Source organism: Schistocerca gregaria, chromosome 1 (genome assembly GCF_023897955.1).
Source record: "Schistocerca gregaria isolate iqSchGreg1 chromosome 1, iqSchGreg1.2, whole genome shotgun sequence".
Lineage (NCBI taxonomy): Eukaryota > Metazoa > Arthropoda > Insecta > Orthoptera > Acrididae > Schistocerca > Schistocerca gregaria.
Window position 1 is genome coordinate 362,661,019 of NC_064920.1, and position 22,399 is coordinate 362,683,417.

A 22,399-nucleotide genomic window follows, 5' to 3' on the forward strand; every position below is an offset into this window, starting at 1 on the left:
CTTCCACAGTGACTCGTTGACAACTTGGGTCCATGGCTTGCGGGATCTGCGCCACACCCGAAACCTACCAAGAGCTCTTACGAAGTGAAACAGGGACTCACGGTTTTAATCTGCCAGGAAGTTTCATATCAGCGCACACTCCGCTGCAGAGTGAAAATCTCATTCTGAGGGACTCATCTGAGTAGGCTACGGTTTTGCAGTCGCCTAGGGTGCAACCGATGTCGTCACGACTCCAGGAGGGACGCTGCAGGCGATGTCGCTCCGTTAGCAAAGGCACTCGTGTCGGTCGTCTGCTTCCATAGCCCATAACGCCAGACTGCGCCACGCTGCCCTTAGGGATTCGTTCTTCGTACGCCCCACATTGATTTTCGCCGTTATTTCATGTACTGTTGCTTGTCTGTTAGCACTGACAAATTTATGAAATGCCCTCAGTCGTTAAGTGAAGACCGTCAGCGACTGCGTTCTCCGTGGTGAGAGGCAATGCCTGTAGTCTGCAATTCTCGACACACCCTTGAAGCTGCGGAACCCGGAATATTGAATCCCCTAACAAAATCCGAAAGGGAATGTCTCATGCGCCTAGCTCCAACTACCATTCCGTGTTCAAAATCTTTTAATTTGCGTCGCACGGCCATAGTCGCGTCGGAAACCTTTTCAGTGAATCACGCGAGTACAAATAAAAGCTCCGCCAATGCACAGCCCCCTTTATATCTTGTGTAGGTGATAGTACCACTATCTGTATATGTGCGTATCGCTATACCATGACTCCTGTTACGTCAGCGTATAGCATTGAGTGGTACCTACAGTGAGAGACTAAATTTATTGCAATAAAGATGACCTCGGAAGTTAAGTCGCATAGTGCTCAGAGCCATTTGAACCACTTCTTTGTGAGGCCAGTGAGTGTTTTGAACTTATTGGCTTATCATTGTTCTTTAATTACTTTACGTTTAAGGGTCGCATTCATCAGAGTGACGGTCTCGCCACGTATGTGACCTTTCTGGGACGCTGCCTGATTTGTCTTTTTTCTTTTCTTTTTTTTGGTAAATTACGCTGGTCCGCAGCTCGCGGTCTCGCGGTAGCGTTCTCGCTTCCCGACGACGAGATCCCTGGTTCGATTTCCAGTGATTTTCATCTGCTTGAGAAGACTGTGTGTTGTGTCGTCTTCATCATCATTGATCCCCATTACGATCGGAGGAAGGCAACGGCAAACCACCTCCATTAGGACCTTATCTAGTTCGGCGGTTTGGGTCTCCCGCATCGTTCCCCTAGGCTCTGTCAAGAAGCAAGGGATTTCATTTCCAAATAATACTGTAAATGTGTTCTTGTTTACCGCAGATGTGAGGATAATATATTTGTTCTTTTTCAGGGTAGTAGGGCCGATGTAGATTCATTCGCACAAGTCTTTAACACAATGCACGGGAACATACCGTTCACGGTGAAACGCGAAATAGATGGTGGTTTAAATTTTCTTGCTCTTCAGTTTTCCGGGGCAGGCTCTAATTTGATTATGGATATCTCTCGCAAGCTTACCATCTGATGTCGATATTGCAACAAACCCCTCTCACGCTGTAGCCCGTAAGCGTGCATTCTTTCGTCTATGTTCCACGGGCTCCCTAAGTTACGTCTAGCCGACGATGCGGTTGACAACGGGATTAGTATCGTGAAGCAGGTGGGCTTGGTCGATGGCTTTCTGAAAGGAGTATACGGAATGCGGGAGACAGAATCCCTAACAAAGTGCAACCCCATGTACCTTCGTCTAATGATAGACTGCAGCATATATCCTTATCCTATTTCGGCCCCTGGTGCGATAAAACAGATCAAGTCTTTACTGAGGCAAAGGTACAAGTAGGTTTCCGCACACGGAAAAAAACTTAGGCTTGTTTTGCGACACAGTCTTTAATAGTTCAGGGGTTAATAAAACTTTATGTGGTTCCTGTGTCGGGATCTACGTAGGTCAGACAGGGAGACATTTCATAACAAGGTTTAGAGAACACGTATACAGAAGGAATAAGGAATAATAATGTACTAGGCTGTCTGTTAAAAACGAAGGGCCACGTTTTACCCTCGATGAATGAAGATTTAAAAATCCTTCAAAAGAGCCTAAGGGTAGGGGCCTTGATGTCCTGGAGGAACTCGAAATGTAGGTGCACCACAAGTGAATGTGCACTGTAAGTTACGAGCAGACTGGAAGCAGCAGGAATATCTTTGATGATGTGCTACTTTAATAATCTAATTTAGGATTGCTACCTTTACGTCTCTCATTTATCATGATTCTGTTTATTGATTTAGTTCTCTGTGGATAGATACTAGTTTTTGAAGTTCCCATGCAATCCTTTGTGAAAATATGAGTCTGACTTTTCTAGTTTGCCTAGGTCTTGGAAATTTATTGGCTGAAGTTTGTTTAGAGTTAGTATGTACAAATATAACTTATGACTATGTGACGCCACCCTGAGAGCAATATGTTCCTTCTGAGACAGTTTTTGGTGTTTTTTTTAAATAAGTATTTAGTGACTTGCTCTGAATTTTTAACAGCTATCCTCGTAATTTTTGTTCACACTGATTTTATGTCCTAGGATGACCCATTGAGTTTACTATTTGCCTATGCGCTTCCAGCAGCTTCAATTATTGTGTGACTTATATTTTGATTTTTCATTCTTATAAATGAGTGCGAGGACTGCATCTGTGATGTCCTGAGTGCTGGTGTGTAGCAGCCTGTGCGGCTGGTCCCGGCGGAGGTACGAGTCCTCCCTCGGGCATGGATGTGTGTGTTTGTCCTTAGGATAATTTAGGTTACGTAGTGTGTAAGCTTAGGGACTGAGGACCTTAGCAATTAAGTCCCATAAGATTTCATACACATTTGAACATTTTTGTGTAGCATCTTTCGGCAGTTTCTTTACGAACGGTTTTATGATTTACTCCTATGGTTTTATTCTACGAATTTTGAACTCCTGCAACTGATTAAATGTAAAAATGTTTCTAACATATCCTCTTCCGTCCATACCTTTTGTTCCTGACTTGGTTCACGTAGTCTGTGTAAACTACTGTTATAATTTATTTTAGCCATTCATACATATGTATTTAAACGTGTTCAGCTGTATTATATGGCTTCTCCCAAGGATACTGCGAATTTTGATGACATTCATTGTCACACACGGCTGAATTTAGCATTTTTGTTACGTACTGTAACTTTTCTTGTATTTAACATCGTTTGGAACGCTTAGTTCGGCACGCCATATGGCGAACTTTTAGTTTACTTCTCCCTGGTTAGCACGATTTGTTCCCTTTGTTTTTCATGTTCAGCCATTGCAGTCGACTGTCCTCTCTGTGAAATCTCGTGCACTATATGTCAGTGCTTATGCAACTTTCTTATTACGTACACTATTGTGTATTCCGTAAATTTGTCTGTCACTTCGTTTTGCCTTGATGTGTGGGGCGTGAAGAATTTTGGGCTCATGGTGCTTATATTTTTTAATAGACTGTCTGATATTGAACCACCCCGAAACTCGTAATACAGAATTTGGATTCAATGCAACATTTTTATGGAACGCCTAAAGTCTGTTATTAGCGAACATGCAGCATTGTATATTTTTATTGGAATAGCAGTGCTGGCGCGCTACGAACCCGCTCCCTCACAATCTACAGAGACCGGGAATGTCGAAATACAGAAGTAGATTGACGAATCATGAACTAGATTGGTGTTATAATTTATCAAAATTTCAGCAAGCGCAAGTATACCACTTGTAGCATACATTACATTTTTCTGCGTACCGTGTTGTCAAATAACGACAGCATCGAAGCCCCAAAAAGTGCTGTAATGAAAATTATTAGACAGGCCATACAGGCTGGCCATTAAACATGCATCGCCAGGAGAGATAACAAATAATGAAATCCTGCTTCTTCTCTGTATACAGTCCAGGGTGTGAAGACCTGATTAACTTTTTAGGCGATTTGTGGGTATACAGGGAGAGGCGTGTTTCGTCACTGGATATTTTAGTAGGCCCGAGATCGTTACCGATAGACTCAACAACGTCTATTGGCAGCCCTTACAAGAGAGCTGCCTTTCTTCACGGAGGGGTTTACTGTTGAAATTTCGAGAGAGCAGTTTACAGGAAGAGTCGGAAAACATATACATCTCGTGTAATAACCACGGCGAGAAAATTCCAGAAATTAACGCCAACACAGAGGCTTACCGACAGTCATTCATCCCACGTACCATTCGCGAGAGGAGCAGCGTAGAGCGGGAAATCAGTTAGTGGTTGGCTTGCGGAGTATGATGTAGATGTGAATCGTGGTACATAGAATTTCCGCTTGTGGAAGGGCCGTCAATCGAATGGAAGTGAGCTTGAACGACAGATACGTGTGCGTCATTCTATTCCGCTTCTGTCGGCGACGCAAGATCAGATGCTTCCAACGGGTGAATGAAAGATTCAGTACCGTGCTGGCCAGAGCAGTACCCAACACACGCTGCATACTGGTGCGTCACAACAGCGCCAACAGAATGGCAGCATGTGTGCTCACGGGAAGAAAATCAAAACACCAAGAAAGAGTAGTGCGAGGCAAATGAATGTTGTCAGGCGTGTTTCTAAATCTGTAAGATGACGCCTCTAGAAATTTCGTGCCAGTCGTATGAGGGTGGCGTACTAGCGCACTATGAGGATACTTTAAGTCCAGGCCGTATCGGTCGTGAGCGTTAGTTACCTTGAAATTGGACGCTGTGACATGATGTTGGTGTTTAGAAGACACCATTATAAACAGCTCATTGAATTTGAACGAGGTTGTACAATAGGTATACGAGAAGCTGGATGTTCCTTCCACGATATTGCTGAAAAACGTGGCAGAAATGGGAACCTATGCATGACTGCTGACGGCTGTGGCCAGGGGAAGGTATAATCGCAAGAAGACCGGGCTGCGGGCGGCCACGTGGCACTACCGAGAAGGTAGACGGTCGTGTTGATCGTTTGGCTTTGGCTGATCGCACGGCGATTGGAACTCCGATGCAAGCAGCAGTTGGCACCACACTCACATACTGAACTGTTACAAATCGGTTACTTCAAGGACAGCTCCGAGCCAGACGTGTATTCCACTGACGTCAAACCACCGACGTTTGTAACTTCAGAGGTGTCAAAGCGAGAGCTCATTCTAGTGCAGAGATGGATCTGTTACGATTTCTGATGAAAGCCTCTATTGTCTGAATGCTACTGACGGCCGTGTGTTGGTTTGAAAAAAGCCAGCCGGCCGCGGTGGTCGAGCGGTTCTAGACACTTCAGTGCGGAACCGCGTTACTGCTACGGCCGCAGGTTCGAATCCTGCCTCGGGCATGGATGTGTGTGATGTTCTTATGTTAGTTAGGTTTAAGTAGTTCTAAGTTCAAGGGGACTGATGACTTCAGATGTTAAGTCCCATAGTGTTCAGAGCCATTCGAACCATTTCGAAGAAAGCCAGTTTAGCCAGTTGGCGACCTGCATCCACCTGTCTGTGACACACTGGACCTACATCTCGAATTAGGTCTGGGGTTCGATTTCTTATGATAGTGGGGACATTCTCATGGTTATTCCACGCATTCTGACTGCAAATTTGTACATCAATCCGTTGATTGATCTGTTGCGCTGGATTGCATGAACAACATTTTAGGAGTGTTTTCCAACAGGATAACGCTTGCCCACATACCAACCCAACATGGTCCACAGAGTGTCGGCATTTTACCTTGACTTGCTCGAGCGCCAGATCTGTCTCCACTCTAGCACATGGGGCACATCATCGGAGATCAACACCAGCGTCATCAGCAACCATCATTGATTGTCCCTGTATTGACGGACCAAGAGCAAAACGCATGGAACTGCATCTGAAAAACTGACACCCGGCACCTGTGCGAAACTATGCATTCAACATTCTGGACGTTACGTCGGTTATTACTGTACCAGCATTTCACATTTGCAAATGGCTTTTCTCGCACTTATATTAACCTGTGAACCTGCAACGTTAACCGCTTAAATATGTTACCTACACAAATACATTCCCAAAACTTCAGTACTGTAAATTAATTATATCTTAATGTTGGGATTTTTTCCATCAGTGTACCATGAGTAGAGGTTTTAAGGCGGTATGACTTGGTACTATTATTTTGGCCAGAGTTTTCGCTGGGCGTCTCTGTCTGTTAACACGTCAACGGGAGCCCCCCACTCTTCGTCACACTGCCCATACCCGTTTTTCGTCCCTGTAAACAATCCTATTTTCTGACTCAATGTGCGTGACGTAGCTGTATGATCCTGCACGATAGAGTAAAAATATTTGTCCTCTTGGGCGCCAGTCGCGTGGAGCTGTTGAAATCTGGCACGGCTTTGGGATAAAGTTCTGAACGTATCGACTCCATATTTTCTTTACAGTCTTAGGCTCCCGACCTACACGAGCAACAATATCGGGCTATGAAACATAACAGTCTACATAGGCCACGGCGCTGCCGAATGCAGACACTTGCTTCTAGACGTCTCCCTCACTTTCGCGAGGTGCAACACTTATCTTTCCACAAAAAAATTTAGAAGCGATTTCTGAATGAATAACCTGGGGTGTAATCTCTCATTATATACAAAATGTACATGTCGTACGCCTATCCACTTTGTGTGGTTGCACTGAAAGGGTAATCATTTGCATAACCTTGCATATAGTACACTTCAGGCCGGTTGTGCGTTTCTTTCATGTCGCCTTCATGGTGTGGATGCGGGTGAGTAGGCACAACAAACCTGTGAAGTTCGGATACAGAAATTCTAGTGTCCTGCTTGACACAATCAAGTCGTTTAAATATCTGGGCGTAACGTTGTAAAGCGATATGAACTGGAACGAGCATCTGAGAACTATGGTAGGAAGGCGAATGGTCGACTTAAGTTTATCTGGCGAATTTTTGTAAAAAATGGTTCACCTATAAATGAAGTCGGAAAGAGGACGCTTGTACGACCTCTTCTTGAATACAGTACTGGTCGAGTGTTTGCGATTCACACAAGGTCGGATTGAAGGAAGACATCGAAGCAGTTCAAAGGAGGGCTGTCAGATTTGTTACTGGTAGGTTCGACCAACACACCAAGTGTTAACGGAGATGCTTAGGAAACTCCCTGCAGGGAAGGGGAAGTTCTTTCCGAGAAACACAATTGAGAAATTTAAAGAACCGTCATTTGAAGTTGACTGCCAAATAATTCTACTGGCGCCAGTATACGTTGAGCATAAAGACCACGAAGATAAGATACGAGAAACTAGGGCTCATACGGAGGCACATAGCAAACCGTTTTCCACTCGCCCTATTTGCGAGTGGAGCAAGAAAATGACTAGTAGTGGTACAGGGTACCCTCTGCCACGCACCGCACGGTAGCTTTCGCAGTATCAATGTAGACTTATATGTAGATATTGCAATTTTAAAGGCCGGCAGTGTGTTATTATACGGCCATCTTCATGATGTGTGCACGCGGGAATGTGAGTGTGAAATTGAATGTGATGTACAGGGTGCTTCAAAGTCTTTGCTTCAAACGTCTAGGTGTGAGAGATCACAGCATGGGAAACTAATTTTTTAGACATAAAATGTTCGTTGATGCTTCCCGGTGACGCTAGGTGTCCTTTCGTATTGGTTATGTCCTTGAATGGCAGCCCGTGCACGCTGCGTGTGAACGCATTGTGTGTTGCCTATACTCCAGTCATCTGCTTCACGTAGAAACAACTGGGGCGAGCTAAATCATAGTTCCTGATTCGCTTCTAAAATATCTTTCTCCTTTAGAGAAACTAGTGCTTGTGGGTCTCCTATCGTGAATCCCAATCAGTTTATTGGGGTAGGTGGTATGCAGCACACCTGGTTAACAGACTCTACTAATTCGGCGAAATCTCGTCGTCCCAGGGCTGGCGAATACTAAAGGACGCCTCACAAATATTTTTTCACTAACAAAAGATGTACGCCGTGAAGTTATCTATCACGCCTAGACATTTAATGCAAAGACTCTGAAACGTTTAAAAATGAATTATACTTAAAAACATTAAAATACACGATTGGCAATTAAAATTGCTGCACCACGAAGATGACGTGCTACAGACGCGAAATTTAACCGACAGCTAGAAGATGCTGTGATATCCAAATGATTAGTTTTTCAGAGCATTCACACAAGATTGGCGCCGGTGGCGACACCTACAACGTGCTGACATGAGGAAAGTTTCCAACCGATTTCTCATACACAGCAGTTGACCGGCGTTGCCTGGTGAAACGTTGTTGTGATGCCTCGTCTAAGGAGGAGAAATGCGTACCATCAAGTTTCCGACTTTGATAAAGGTCGGATTGTAGCCTATCGTGATTTCGGTTTATCATATCACGACATTGCTGCTTGCGTTGGTCGACATCAAAAGACTGTTAGCAGAATATGGAATCGGTGGTTTCAGGAGGATAATACGGAACGCCGTGCCGCATCCCAATGGCCTTGTATCACAAGCAGTCTAGATGACAGCCATCTCATCCACATGGCTGTGCAGCCACGTCTCGATCCCCAGATGGGGACGTTTGCAAGACAACAACCATCTGCACGAACAGTTCAACGACGTTCGCAGCAGCATGGACTATCAGCTCGGAGACAATGGCTGCGGTTACCCTTGACGCCACATCACAAACAGGAGCGCCTGCGATACTGTACTCAACGACGAATCCGGGTGCACGAATGGCAAAACGTCATTTTCTCGGTTGAATCCAGGTTCTGTTTACAGCATCATGATGGTCGCGTCCGTGTTTGGTGACATCGCGGTGAACGCACATTGGAAGTGGGTATTTGTCATCGCCATACTGGCGTATCACCCAGCGTGATGGTATGGGGTCCCATTGATTACACGTCTCGGTCACCTCTTGTTCGCATTTACGATACTTTGAACAGTGGACGTTACATTTCAGATGTGTTACGACCCGTGGATCTACCCTTCATTCGATCCCTGCGAAACCGTACATTTCAGCAGTATAATGCACGACCGCATGTTGCAGGTCCTGTACGGGCCTTTCTGGATGCCTTGGATGCGTTGGTCAGCACATTTTCCAGATCTCTCACCAACTGAAAACGTCTGATCAATGGTGGCCGAGCAACTGGCTCGTCACAATACGCCAGTCACTACTCTTGATGAACTGTGGTATCGTGTTGAAGCTGCATGGGCAACTGTACCTGTACAAGCCATCCAAGCTTTGTTTGACTCAATTTCCAGGTGTATCAACGCCGTTGTTACGGCCACAGGTGGTTGTTCTGAGTACTGATTTCTCAGGATCTATGCACCCAAATTGCGTTAAAATGTAATCACATATCAGTTTTAGTATAATATATTTCTTCAATGAATACCCGTTTATCATCTGCATTTCTTCTTGGTGTAGCAATTTTAATGGAGAGTAATGTACATAGTTGACAAAGGATCATCATTTATAATAAAGAATGTTTCAAAATTTTTATTTTAGTTCCAGCCTTCACATGAAAATACTTAAAAATCAAATACACCTAAAATCATTAAAGTAGTTGGTATACAAAAGTATATTCATTTTAATGCAGCGTACTTTCATGTAACTGTTGCAACTAAAATAAAAACTTATTTGATGCCAAGAAACTTGCCTTTATGTGGAGTTTCTGATACATACAGTGATTTCACGTAACTGATTTGACATGTAAAGTTTCATAAACTTTTCATGGATATGTAGGCAGCTTAGAAACGTTGGCTTGACCGAAACTAGTAGGTAGGAAAAAAATATCTTTGGTTATTCCATGACGATGCTATATAAACTGTGTATTATGCACTCCTGGAAATGGAAAAAAGAACACATTGACACCGGTGTGTCAGACCCACCATACTTGCTCCGGACACTGCGAGAGGGCTGTACAAGCAATGATCACACGCACGGCACAGCGGACACACCAGGAACCGCGGTGTTGGCCGTCGAATGGCGCTAGCTGCGCAGCATTTGTGCACCGCCGCCGTCAGTGTCAGCCAGTTTGCCGTGGCATACGGAGCTCCATCGCAGTCTTTAACACTGGTAGCATGCCGCGACAGCGTGGACGTGAACCGTATGTGCAGTTGACGGACTTTGAGCGAGGGCGTATAGTGGGCATGCGGGAGGTCGGGTGGACGTACGCCGAATTGCTCAACACGTGGGGCGTGAGGTCTCCACAGTACATCGATGTTGTCGCCAGTGGTCGGCGGAAGGTGCACATGCCCGTCGACCTGGCACCGGACCGCAGCGACGCACGGATGCACGCCAAGACCGTAGGATCCTACGCAGTGCCGTAGGGGACCGCACCGCCACTTCCCAGCAAATTAGGGACACTGTTGCTCCTGGGGTATCGGCGAGGACCATTCGTAACCGTCTCCATGAAGCTGGGCTACGATCCCGCACACCGTTAGGCCGTCTTCCGCTCACGCCCCAACATCGTGCAACCTGCCACCAGTGGTGTCGTGACAGGCGTGAATGGAGGGACGAATGGAGACGTGTCGTCTTCAGCGATGAGAGTCGCTTCTGCCTTGGTGCCAATGATGGTCGTATGCGTGTTTGGCGCCGTGCAGGTGAGCTCCACAATCAGGACTCTATACGACCGAGGCACACAGGGCCAACACCCGGCATCATGGTGTGGGGAGCGATCTCCTGCACTGGCCGTACACCTCTGGTGATCGTCGAGGGGACACTGAATAGTGCACGGTACATCCAAACCGTCATCGAACCCATCGTTTTACCATTCCTAGACCGGCAAGGGAACTTGCTGTTCCAACAGGACAATGCACGTCCGCATTTATCCCGTGCCACCCAACGTGCTCTACAAGGTGTAAGTCAACTACCCTGGCCAGCAAGATCTCCTGATCTGTACCCCATTGGGCATGTTTGGGACTGGATGAAGCGTCGTCTCACGCGGTCTGCACGTCCAGCACGAACGCTGGTCCAACTGAGGCGCCAGGTGGAAATGGCATGGTAAGCTGTTCCACAGGACTACATCTAGCATCTCTACGATCGTCTCCATGGGAGAATAGCAGCCTGCATTGCTGCGAAAGGTGGATATACACTGTACTAGTGCCGACATTGTGCATGCTCTGTTGCCTGTGTCTATGTGCCTGTGGTTCTGTCAGTGTCATCATGTGATGTATCTGACCCCAGGAATGTGTCAATAAAGTTTCCCCTTCCTGGGACAATGAATTCACGGTGTTCTTATTTCAATTTCCAGGAGTGTATTTCGCAGCTATTCGTAACAATCCTTCACATTTAAACAAGAAAAGTTGTCTAAAAGTATAATTTGAGTAGATTACCACATCCTTCCCGCACGCCATACATTCCCACTATTATTCTGTAATCGGAAATTCGAAGAAAATTTAAAATATAATCTGGATATTCCCAGTTATGGGATTACGAATGAAAACGAAACCAGTAAGTAGAAGTAATGCAATTCTCCACTCCCTTAAAAACAGCCTATGATGCTTAATTAGATGCAAGAGGAGTTTTTAGAAGACGATTTCCATTAACTGTTGCTGTAACTTACGTTCTTTTCATACGAAGCAATAACATTACACCAAAAAATAGTACATTAGTACATATTATAACACCACTGTCAGTAACTGAAACTTATAGCTGGAGTATGAGACGACAATGGTAAGACAGAGATTTAGGAACCAGGTTTTAAATTGTAAGACATGTCAAGGGGCAGATGTGGACTCTGATACAATCTATTGGTTATGAACCGTAGATTAAAACTGAAGAAACTGCAAAAATGTGGGAATTTAAGGAGATGGGACCTGGATAAACTGAAAGAACCAGAGGTTGTACAGAATGTCAGGGAGAGCATAAGGGAACCTTTGACAAGAATGGGGGAAAGAAGTACAGTAGAAGAAGAATGGGTAGCTCTGAGGGATGAAGTAGTGAAGGTAGCACTGGATCAAGTAGGTAAAAAGACGAGAGCTAGTAGAACTCCTTGGGTAACAGAAGAAATATTGAATTTAATTGACGAAAGGAGAAAATACAAAAATGCAGTAAATAAAGCAGGCAAAAAGGAATACAGACGTCTCAAAAATGAGATCGACAGGAAGTGCAAATGGCTAAGCAGGGATGGCTAGAGGACAAATGTAAGGATGTAGAGGATTATCTCACGAGGGGTAAGATAGATACTGCCTACAGGAAAATTAAAGAGACCTTTGGAGAAATGAGAACCACTTGTATCAATATAAAGAGCTCAGATGAAAACCCAGTTCTAAGCAAAGAAGGGAAATCAGAAAGGTGGATTAGTATATGGAGGGTCTATACAAGGGCGATGTACTTGAGGACAATATTATGGAAATGGAAGAGGATGTAGATGAAGATGAAATGGGAGATACGATACTGCGTGAAGAGTTTGACAGAGCACTGAAAGATCTGAGTCGAAACAAGGCCCCGGGAGTAGACAACATTCCATTAGAACTACTGACAGCTTTGGGAGAGCCAGTCCTGACAAAACTCTACCATCTGGTGAGCAAGATGTATGAGACAGGCGAAATACCCTCAGATGACAAGAAGAATATAATAATTCCAATCCCAAAGATAGCAGGTGTTGACAGATGTGAAGATTACCGAACTATCAGTTTAATAAGTCACAGCTGCAAAATACTAACACGAATTATTTACAGAGGAATGGAAAAACTGGTACAAGCCGACCTCGGGGAAGATCAGTTTGGTTTTCGCAGAAATGTTGGAACACGTGAGGCAATACTGACGCTACGACTTATCTTAGAGAATAGATTAAGGAAAGGCAAACTTACGTTTCTAGCATTTGTAGACTTAGAGAAAGTTTTGACAATGTTGACTGGAATACTCTCTTTCATGTTCTAAGGGTGGCAGGGGCAAAATACAGGGAGCGAATGGCTATTTACAATTTGTACTGAAACCAGATGGCAGTTTTAAGAGTCGAGGGGAATGTAAGGGAAGCAGTGGTTGGTAAGAGAGTGAGACAGATTAGGAAATGAGGCGCTTAGAGCAGTAAAGGAGTTTCGCTGTTTGGGGAGCAAAATAACCGATGATGGTCGAAGTAGAGAAGATATAAAATGTAGACTGGCAATGACAAGGAAAGCGTTTCTGAAGAAGAGAAATTTGTTAACATCGAGTATTGATTTCAGTGTAAGGAAGTTGTTTCTGAAAGTATTTGTATGGAGTGTAGCCATGTATGAAAGTGAAACATGGACGATAAATACTTTGGACAAGAAGAGAATAGAAGCTTTCGAAATGTGGTGCTACAAAGAATGCTGAAGATTAGGTGGGCAGATCACATAACTAGTGACGAATAATTGAATAGAATTGGGAAGAAGAGGAGTATGTGGCACAACTTGACGAAAAGAAGGGACCAGTTAGTAGGACATGTTCTGAGGCATCAAGGGACCACAAATTTAGCATTGGAGGGCAGCGTGGAGGGAAAAATCGTAGAGGGAGACCAAGAGATGAATACACTAAGCAGATTCAGAAGGATGTGGGTTGCAGTAAGTACTGGGAGATGAAGCAGCTTGCACAGGGTAGGATGGAGAGCTGCATCAAACCAGTCTCAGGACTGAAGACCACAACAGCAACAATGAGATCACATTATTAGGTACTTATTCGTAGGATACCCTTAAGAGTAAATTTGAAAAATCGAGATATTATATACTGTACTTGCTTACATTATAGAGCCGTATAACACGTGAAAGAGTTAATATTCCTTTCGAATAACGTCCAGTTAGAATAGGCACAAACATAATTCGTTGCACATGAAAGTAATTTTTAATGTTTAGATAATTCACTTAAAAATCTTTCTTTTTGCAATTTACATTGATATAGTAATTTCACGAAGTTGCTGCTTCAATAGTTCTGAAGGTGCTGTATTACCTACAGCCTATAACATGATTTTATGCACTACAGCTATTGCAGTTTATCAGAAATGCATAATATTGTGTTATGTTATTCTTTGATGTCACGCTATTATAATATTACAGAGGCAATTACTTCAGCATTTTATTGATAAAAATGTCTTATTACGTAAGCTTATTCTTAAAATAAGAAGATTCAAAATTTAAAAAGTACAAGCAAACTATGGTAAACTTAACGATGAAAAGTACTGAAAGTCAGCTTGAAAAGAAAAAAAATATGGAAAGGCCTCCATATCACAAAAAAGAAGCTCGTCTGTTCCAGAGTAAAATTTCCTTAAGATAAGAAACTCTGATCTTCCAAATAATTCATTAACAAGACAAAGGACATTAATGCGAAAACGAGCTGATAACAGATAAAGTCTGTTTCTGTGCTGCTTCAACTAAGCACACCCACTACCGGATACATGTCTTTAACACATAATATTTACATATTGAAGTCCATCAAGAAGTTTTTTTCCGCCCCGGTTATTGAGTGGATTAAATACACTCTCTGTAGCTGCAATTGTCAGAGTACTTACTTGGAAAACTTTTCCTTCGGGAAGGGGAAAGTGAGCGAGATTTATAACAAGCACTACAAGGACACATTCTCGCGGAATCACAGATAATACAAACGATATACACGGTAATAAATTAGTCTCCTTTTCTGTTCAATCTCATTCCTAATCAGCTCACGTGACCTTAGAGACAAGCTGTGATTGAGTGCTACTCGAACCACACTGCGTGAGTACCTGTTGCGTCCAGCTCATTGTAAGCTACCGACGTGCCTTTATTAACATCTCCTTAGACTCCATATCGAGGCACAACAACGAAGAACCAGGAAAACGCCATCTACTCAATACAAGAACACGCTGAAGAAATCGAGACACCATAAACGTATGTTGCATGATGAGGAATTGAACTTGATTAAAATCTATTTCACTTACCAAATTTAGAGATTTGTTGTATTCTAGCATACGTTAGAAAATGTGTCGATGAGAGCGTATTTAGCTGAGGACATCAGTGTCTTAAATTAGTTGACAGTTTGGTCAACAGATAAAACTCATAAAACCTGTATACATCTGAGTTCTGTTATTATAGGTTATCTGTCCTGAGCTGACTGCAATCTGATTAAAAAAATTACACCGGACGCGTTTCGCTTCTATTTACAGCGCGTCTTCTGTTGTTTACTGGTGTTTCGTTACAAAATCTGCTCCTTTCCTTCTTGCTAGCAGTGCCTGGTGTCGACAGGATTCAGTTATCTGAACTTGGCCGTTTTTGGCATTTGCATTATTTCTTGTGCTGCATTATTTACAAATGACTTTCTTCACTGTTTTCCACTCCTCACTGCAGGGCAGTGCACTGCATTCTTCAGGACAATGAAGAAGGAAAAACAGGTAGGAAGTCAGTTGTAAATAGCGCAGCAAAACAAATAACGCAGAATGCAAAAAACGATCAAGTGCAGACATGGCATGAAGCCTGTCGGCACCAGCCACTGCTAGAAAGATGGTAAGGAGCAGATTATGTAACGAGACACCAATAACCACAGACGACGCTTCGTAAATAAAAGCTAAACGAGTCTGGCGTAATTTCTTTTAATCAGATTGCAGTCAGCTCAATACAGGTAACCTATAATAACAGATGTTTGCAGCTACTGCTGGAGATGGCCATGCAAACAAACGTATTACACATCTGTGTAATTGAATTATAGGCAGCTGCCTTCATTAACACTCTCGTCCGCTCTGAAGCCACGTCATGGAACCCACGAGATCCATCCTAATCTCCGATCGCTCTACCGGTGATTGTGTTACCCTGCCATTCCGATTGACTTATTAATCTGACCCGGAACTGTGTACTAAAAAATGACGTGAGCCTTTTAGAAATGTTTAACCTAATTAGAAGTAAATCATACAATAATTTATCGGACATAATACCTTTAGATCTTCTAACCACAAAAAAGGAATGAAATTTGTGTAAAATAGTGACACATAATCGAGACGCAGAAACGTAAAAGCGAAATTTAGATGCACCGAAAAGACAATGAACTGCAATGTATTATGGCTACCAGTCTAAGAGGTCAAATGTAGAAATTAAGTAACTGGTTACTTTTATAGCATTTTTAAATAATCTCATTGATACACATGTGTTAGTTACATGAAAACGTGTATATAGCGTGACTTGTAGTAAACATTACAAGATGAGGATCGTTTCCGGCGTTCTGAGTACGCACATGCGTGGCACGTGATTTTTTTATGAAACTAGGATGGTGTATCCACATATGGTTACTGCGGATGAACTTGAGAATGAGCGCTACCCAAAATTATTACTGTAAATAAAGTTATTTCAAATGCAACCTGACGGTGTAATCTTCTTCTTCAAATTCATTGAAACACGTTTATTGTGTTGACGGGGATTATTGGTAACAGTCTCGTGGGACCAATCGTAATTCCACAACATCTCACAGGCGAGGTGTATCAGCACTTCCCGTGGGTGATCCTACCCCTCGTGATGGAAGACGAGCCTTTAGTGGTTACCAGAGGATGGTGGTCTGTCTCACTGCCCTCTTGACGGTGGAGTTAAAACAGTAGAACAGACAGAAAATTACAGTTTTCCTTGTGTGTCCTCATGTGCGCGTTCAGTCACAGGAACCTACACTTTCATTCTTATTAACTTCGACGCACGTTTTGACTACAGCGTTTTTCTTAGAAAAATTCTAATACTGAATACTTTTCCTCTTTTTTTGATTAATACTCTTGTGGGCCAATCAGCAGAATGTTAAAAATCCGCTAGAGATAATCTGAAAACCGGTTTTATACCGTAAGAGAAACTGGCTGATCTGTTGTTGATCCCTAACTTTTACTAATTGTAAGTTTATGTTTCAGTACTTCGAAAACACAGTAATTTAAATAAGTAATAACCATCAAAATACTCACAATAATTTGAATAATGTGCGCCAGCTCAACCACAAATTAGTGCATGAATACAGAAAAAATGGTTTCTTCTTTCTTTTGTTTTTCCGCAGGGGTCATCTAGGAATCACGGGTCAACTCCAATTTTTCCTGCTCTGTTCTTCTTTCTTCTTCCTCCAGTATTCTTTCATCTTCTCACTATATAACCTTTTTCTCTCATCAGACTTTTTTTATCTTGTCTTCTTCCCCCTCATCCCTTGGAATCCTTCCATTTTTAGCACTTCATTCTTAAAAATCTCTCTTTCTCTTGCGTCTTTTTCGCTTATCTTGTTTCCTTGAAATCTTTCCTAACTTCGTAATTTTAAGTTTAATAGATTTTGTTATGTACCGTGTGCAGCAATTTGAGTACTCTTAGCGACTGGTACGCTACAGCACTTTCATGATCACATTGTCACTGCAGAGTGCGGTAACCTCCTACCCTATTTTCTTCTACTTCTGAGTGAGTGTGCGATTCCATTTTCCTCGAAACGCATCATTATCGCTATTTAGATGTACCACATACCTAATCATAATATACATACCTCCCCTATTTCTCGCCCTACTAACAATTTTTCTAATTGGGGATACGTTATGACATGTTCCGTCAACATCTTATTACTTTAGTAGTTTTTATACGCGTACATACGTTTACATTTTCTTCTGAATTTTTGGCTTCACCTTTTGTACGCACGAAAGGTTTCTGCCACAGTCTTGTAGTTTACTTCCCTCTGCTTTCCTAGTCTTTATATTTCATTTCTGTACGGAGATTATTGTTAAATACATGATTTCACACAGTTTCCGGGAACAATACTTCAATGATTTCCCATACCTATGCCTAGGAAAAAGGTACCAGGTACTTAAATTCATATGATATGCTACAAGGTAGACATCTTTGTAGAGAGGAAATTGTTTTCCTTGATGTATGAGTCATTCTTTTAATTTGTCAAACATCCAGGGTTTCGTAGGAAAGAAGGAGCAGCATGGCGTAACGACCTGTTGGCGACGGGTCCGTTAGATGTCGAAGAAGCATATATGCTTCATCAGCCGTACAATTTAATGGTTGTTCTCTCAAAGTATCGATTGTTACAATCATCTTCAAGCAGAAAAAAAGAAACGCTATAGAACATACACAAGTGTCATAGATCACAGCAAATGTAGCGATTAATATAGGCCATTTTTAAACCACAGTACGTACGCATTGTATATCAATGGATCAACAATACATTTCCGTCGTATATGAGCCATACAAATGTAGAATATATCTAACACTCCATGTAATTGCCTGTGCCTTGGCACAATTACAGTAGTTCAAATTTGCTGATAACTCCATACTTATTAATTGATATTTCGTAACTATCAAAGTTACAAATACTATGTGATCGCCAAAGAGTTCAAGTTGAAACATCTACGCCATGGAGGTAAAAAGAAAAAAAAAGGGAGGCAGCGTTACAGACGTACTCCACATCATGTTTTGAAGCCAGTGTTTGGGGCCTGCCGCCATTTTAAGTAGCCCGAAACGTTAGAACACTACTGTTTACAATTGTTTCTTGTTCATTATTTCTGTAGTGTGCACGAAACAGCTGTTACACATACTAAAAATTATAGAATGTACATGAATAACACAGTGTCAGGAAGGCAATCTCGAACGTTTATCTTTTCTTGAATGCGTATTTGCTCTAGTAATACGACACATTTGGCCTCGTTAAGGTAAGTTGTTTTTGCTGCTGTTTTGCATAACCAGAAACAGAAAGAAGTGATGTGAGAAGCATGTTTTCGTAATCCATTTATTTCTACTTTTACTGTACTTGTATCAGTAGCAAATGAAACTGGAACACCAAAACCAGTGTTTGTCTACTTACTGGTATCGGTATTGCGTCTTCGTTCGTTATATTTTCAGCTTTCACTCGTATGTTAAAAAACGTTCAACTGCGTGTGAAATCTCATGAGACGTAACTGTTAAGGTCATCAGTCCCTAAGCTTACACACTACTTAACCTAAATTATCTTAAGGACAAACACACACACCCATCCCCGATGGAGGACTCGAATCTCCGCCAGTTGGCTCTGAGCGCTATGGGACTTAACATCTCAGGTCATCAGTCCCCTAGAACTTAGAACTACTTAAACGTAACTAGCCTAAGGACATCACACACATCCATGCCCGAGGCAGGATTCGAATCTGCGACCGTAGCGGTCTCGCGGTTCCAGACTGAAGCGCCGAGAAGCGCTCAGCCACACCGGCCGGCGAACCTCCGCCGGGATGAGCCGCACATTCCATGACTCAGCGCCCGAGACCGCTCGGCTATCCCCGCGCGGCTCACTCGTATGCATATTTCTAGTGTTCGCGTTTGCAAAACGTGTGTTCTTTGCTAGCCCATAAATGTGTGCAATGACGAAAAAAGCAAGGCTTGCTATCGTATTTTGTGCATGTCAACAAGGTGAATGATTATTGAAATTTCAAACAAACAGAACTGCAAAGGGGCATACCTGCATGCAGAACAGAGTTCTTGTTTTATTAGATTGTTAGCGCATTAGTCTTATTTTAATTTACCCATCTTCTCACTTAAATCTTACCTATGATACGTCATTCAGTGTGTGGCCAATAATAGCAACTTACAGGCTAAAAAAACGATATAATTTTTTAAACATCTTCCAGCATTGTGGGATGCTATAAATGTGATTAATGGAATGGTCTCAAGCGCTTAAGACCCCTTAAAATGGATATTTCGCTTTAACGTATATGTGAATAACTTTTTAGTAATGATAGCCTAAGTTGCGTAATATGTAGGCCTACCTTTCCAACAGTACCCTATTTGTTCTTTCGCGGAATATTTCTCGCCAATGACTCTGTAGGTTTTTCAGCAATATCCAAAAATAGCAAGATTGTAGTGTAAGTCGACTTTGATCATTACCTTGATTTTACTTTTGAATTTTATTTTTAGGTTTTCAAGGTATATAAGTCCGTATCCTGCTTTGTGATATCCCAATATTTAGTTACTTTGTTTCATATTCCATGTATCATTGGCACGATAAATCGTATTGCTACGGAATGAGTCGTTATATATTGACATCACCTTTTTTTTCCTTATCATGTCTTAGTTTCTATCTATTTTAATTAAAGACACATAGATATTAGTAATTACTATCGAACAGCATTTACACGTTACACTAATAGATAATGTTCCAAGTAATAGGAGGAGATATCAACGAGAAACGTTTTCATTAGAGTATTGAAATTTTATTTGATTGCGTCACGCATTTTATATCAATGGGTAAACGATCAAAACTTTTGGCTGCATCATTTTGAACCCCTGTTTGTGCTACAGACAACCTTAATGCGTCGTAATGAATGTAATTTGTTTTCTTTTGGTATTGTAATTATGCACATTTTTGTTCCAGTTGAAGTGCAGTGGATTATTTGCAACAAACTTCATGAGGGATTAACAGTATTGTCAAACGGATAGACTGGTAGTCACACGCCGAGCACAAGGCAGGTACAACGCAAAGTGTGTTCACATAAATTTTCAGCCAATGCCTTCTTCAGAAAGGAATCACAGCACACATACATGTCCGTACAGTCATACAAACAAAACTCACGCACACGTGACTGTTATCTCCTGCTGTTCTAACCAGAATCTTCTTTAAAGTGGGAGGAAATGTGAACAATGAATAATAATTATCGGCGAGAGAAATTATGGGCATAAGATGTTGCCCCAACGATCAGCGCCGTTAGGTAGTCGTGTGTTGTGCTGGGACGAGACCGCTGACGTAGTGTGCCTAGGATGTCGGATCGTTTGCGACTTGGAAGGCAATGAAAAACACGGAAAGAAGAGAAAGAACGGACAGTGAGTAAAGTAATGCAAGTTTAAAATGAAATGACAGAAATAAAACCAGTGCAGTAAAAGTAAACAGTGCTACAATAATTCAAGTACACAAAAGAAAATATTGCTTGAATTGCTCCTGTTACGAATGAAATGTGGTCCATTTAAACTTTATATTACGGTCGGGTCGATTAGTACACGAGTAAACAACGAAAGCTGATGAAACAAATACGTCTCCACACAATCGAAGCACCCCAACACAGTCGAAACTTGACACTAGCACATCAGAATGACGTCATGGGAAAGTATGAACGTGGTGAACCATGGAGGTATGGATACGGTGAAGTTAATGTTTTGGGCTAGTTAAGACGACGGACATTAGCTTCAAGTTCTTGACGTAATGACACCTCCCTCCTTTTTTTTCTTCCATGACATACGTAGTAGGAACGTCTAAACGGTTATAAATGTTCTTTGGCCTAGCCAAAGATACAGAAACAGAAATACACAAATAACATGGGTCCCTTCTCGGAGCAACAACACATGTATATAACCTGTTGTAATGTGGTGCATCGACTTTAGTGATACAGAAGTGAAACAAAAAGGTATTGATCTGTACTAGATATTTTAAAGAAAAGAACTGTAATTTAGCACAACTTTAAAACTGTTATATTATGTGATAACTGCAGATGAAGTAGCTGTGTATGTAGATAAAAAAATGCAATAAAATACGAGAAACATTGAAGCCAGGTGTAGAAACCAACTATTGAATCCGGTTAACCTTAAATTGTGTTACAGTGACAACCAAATCTTGTTAAAATACTATTTGGCCCTTGTAGGAACCACTAGCTGACGGTAAACGCTATACAAAACGATATCAGTTTACTGCATGCGGACCAGTGGTCATACCTCTGCACATACCTGTATAGAAGTTATGAATATTAGTTTACATATGAGGCAGTGAAGGTAGACTATACAGTTTGTTTCTTGTTTAACAGCGCATTTCAGTGAAAAGGGCACAAAGAAATGTAATGACAAGGAATGTAAATCATATAGTAAACTTTGATTAAAAATCTTAAGTAGTAGGTTTGGTAAATCCCAATAATTAGATGAGAAATGCCTGATACTCAGATCTGGGGCAACAGGTGGCACAAATCCTAGACCTCAAGTAACGGATTGTCCAACCCTAAGTACACTATGATCCATACGTTAAATCATCTGTTTAGACAGTAAATGATAAACGTCTATATACATGATATCTAGATCTCAATCTAGGTAATATCTCAATACGTAGATGGCCAAATAATGGCGCCAGATATCTGAGACTAAGACCTCAGAGAGGTGGCATGGGGAGGGAAGTTGATATAACCCTTAAGTAACACACTAAAAGCTACTTATCGCTATTTCTATATCTATTGAGTACATGTCACTAAAACATGGACCTTAATTAACCAGCTAATATTTGCAGTACCTAGGTAGTGAAGTGGCATGCAGTTCTCTTCGTACTATCATTGTTTTGAAAATACATGACTATCTACAACACACATTAAACTTATTAGCATTATGTGACAAATATTCGGGTCAAGCTAGTGATATCACATTAGGCTAATGTTCATACAACTATTGATAAAAACTTGTGCCTGAACTATCTCCCATAGAGACTCAGCTAAACTGGTATGTAGATCAATGACCCATCAAGTCATGCAGACATTAAACAGGGAGCACAAAATCGTATTCGTGAAGGATGACAATGGAAATCAGCCGTGCC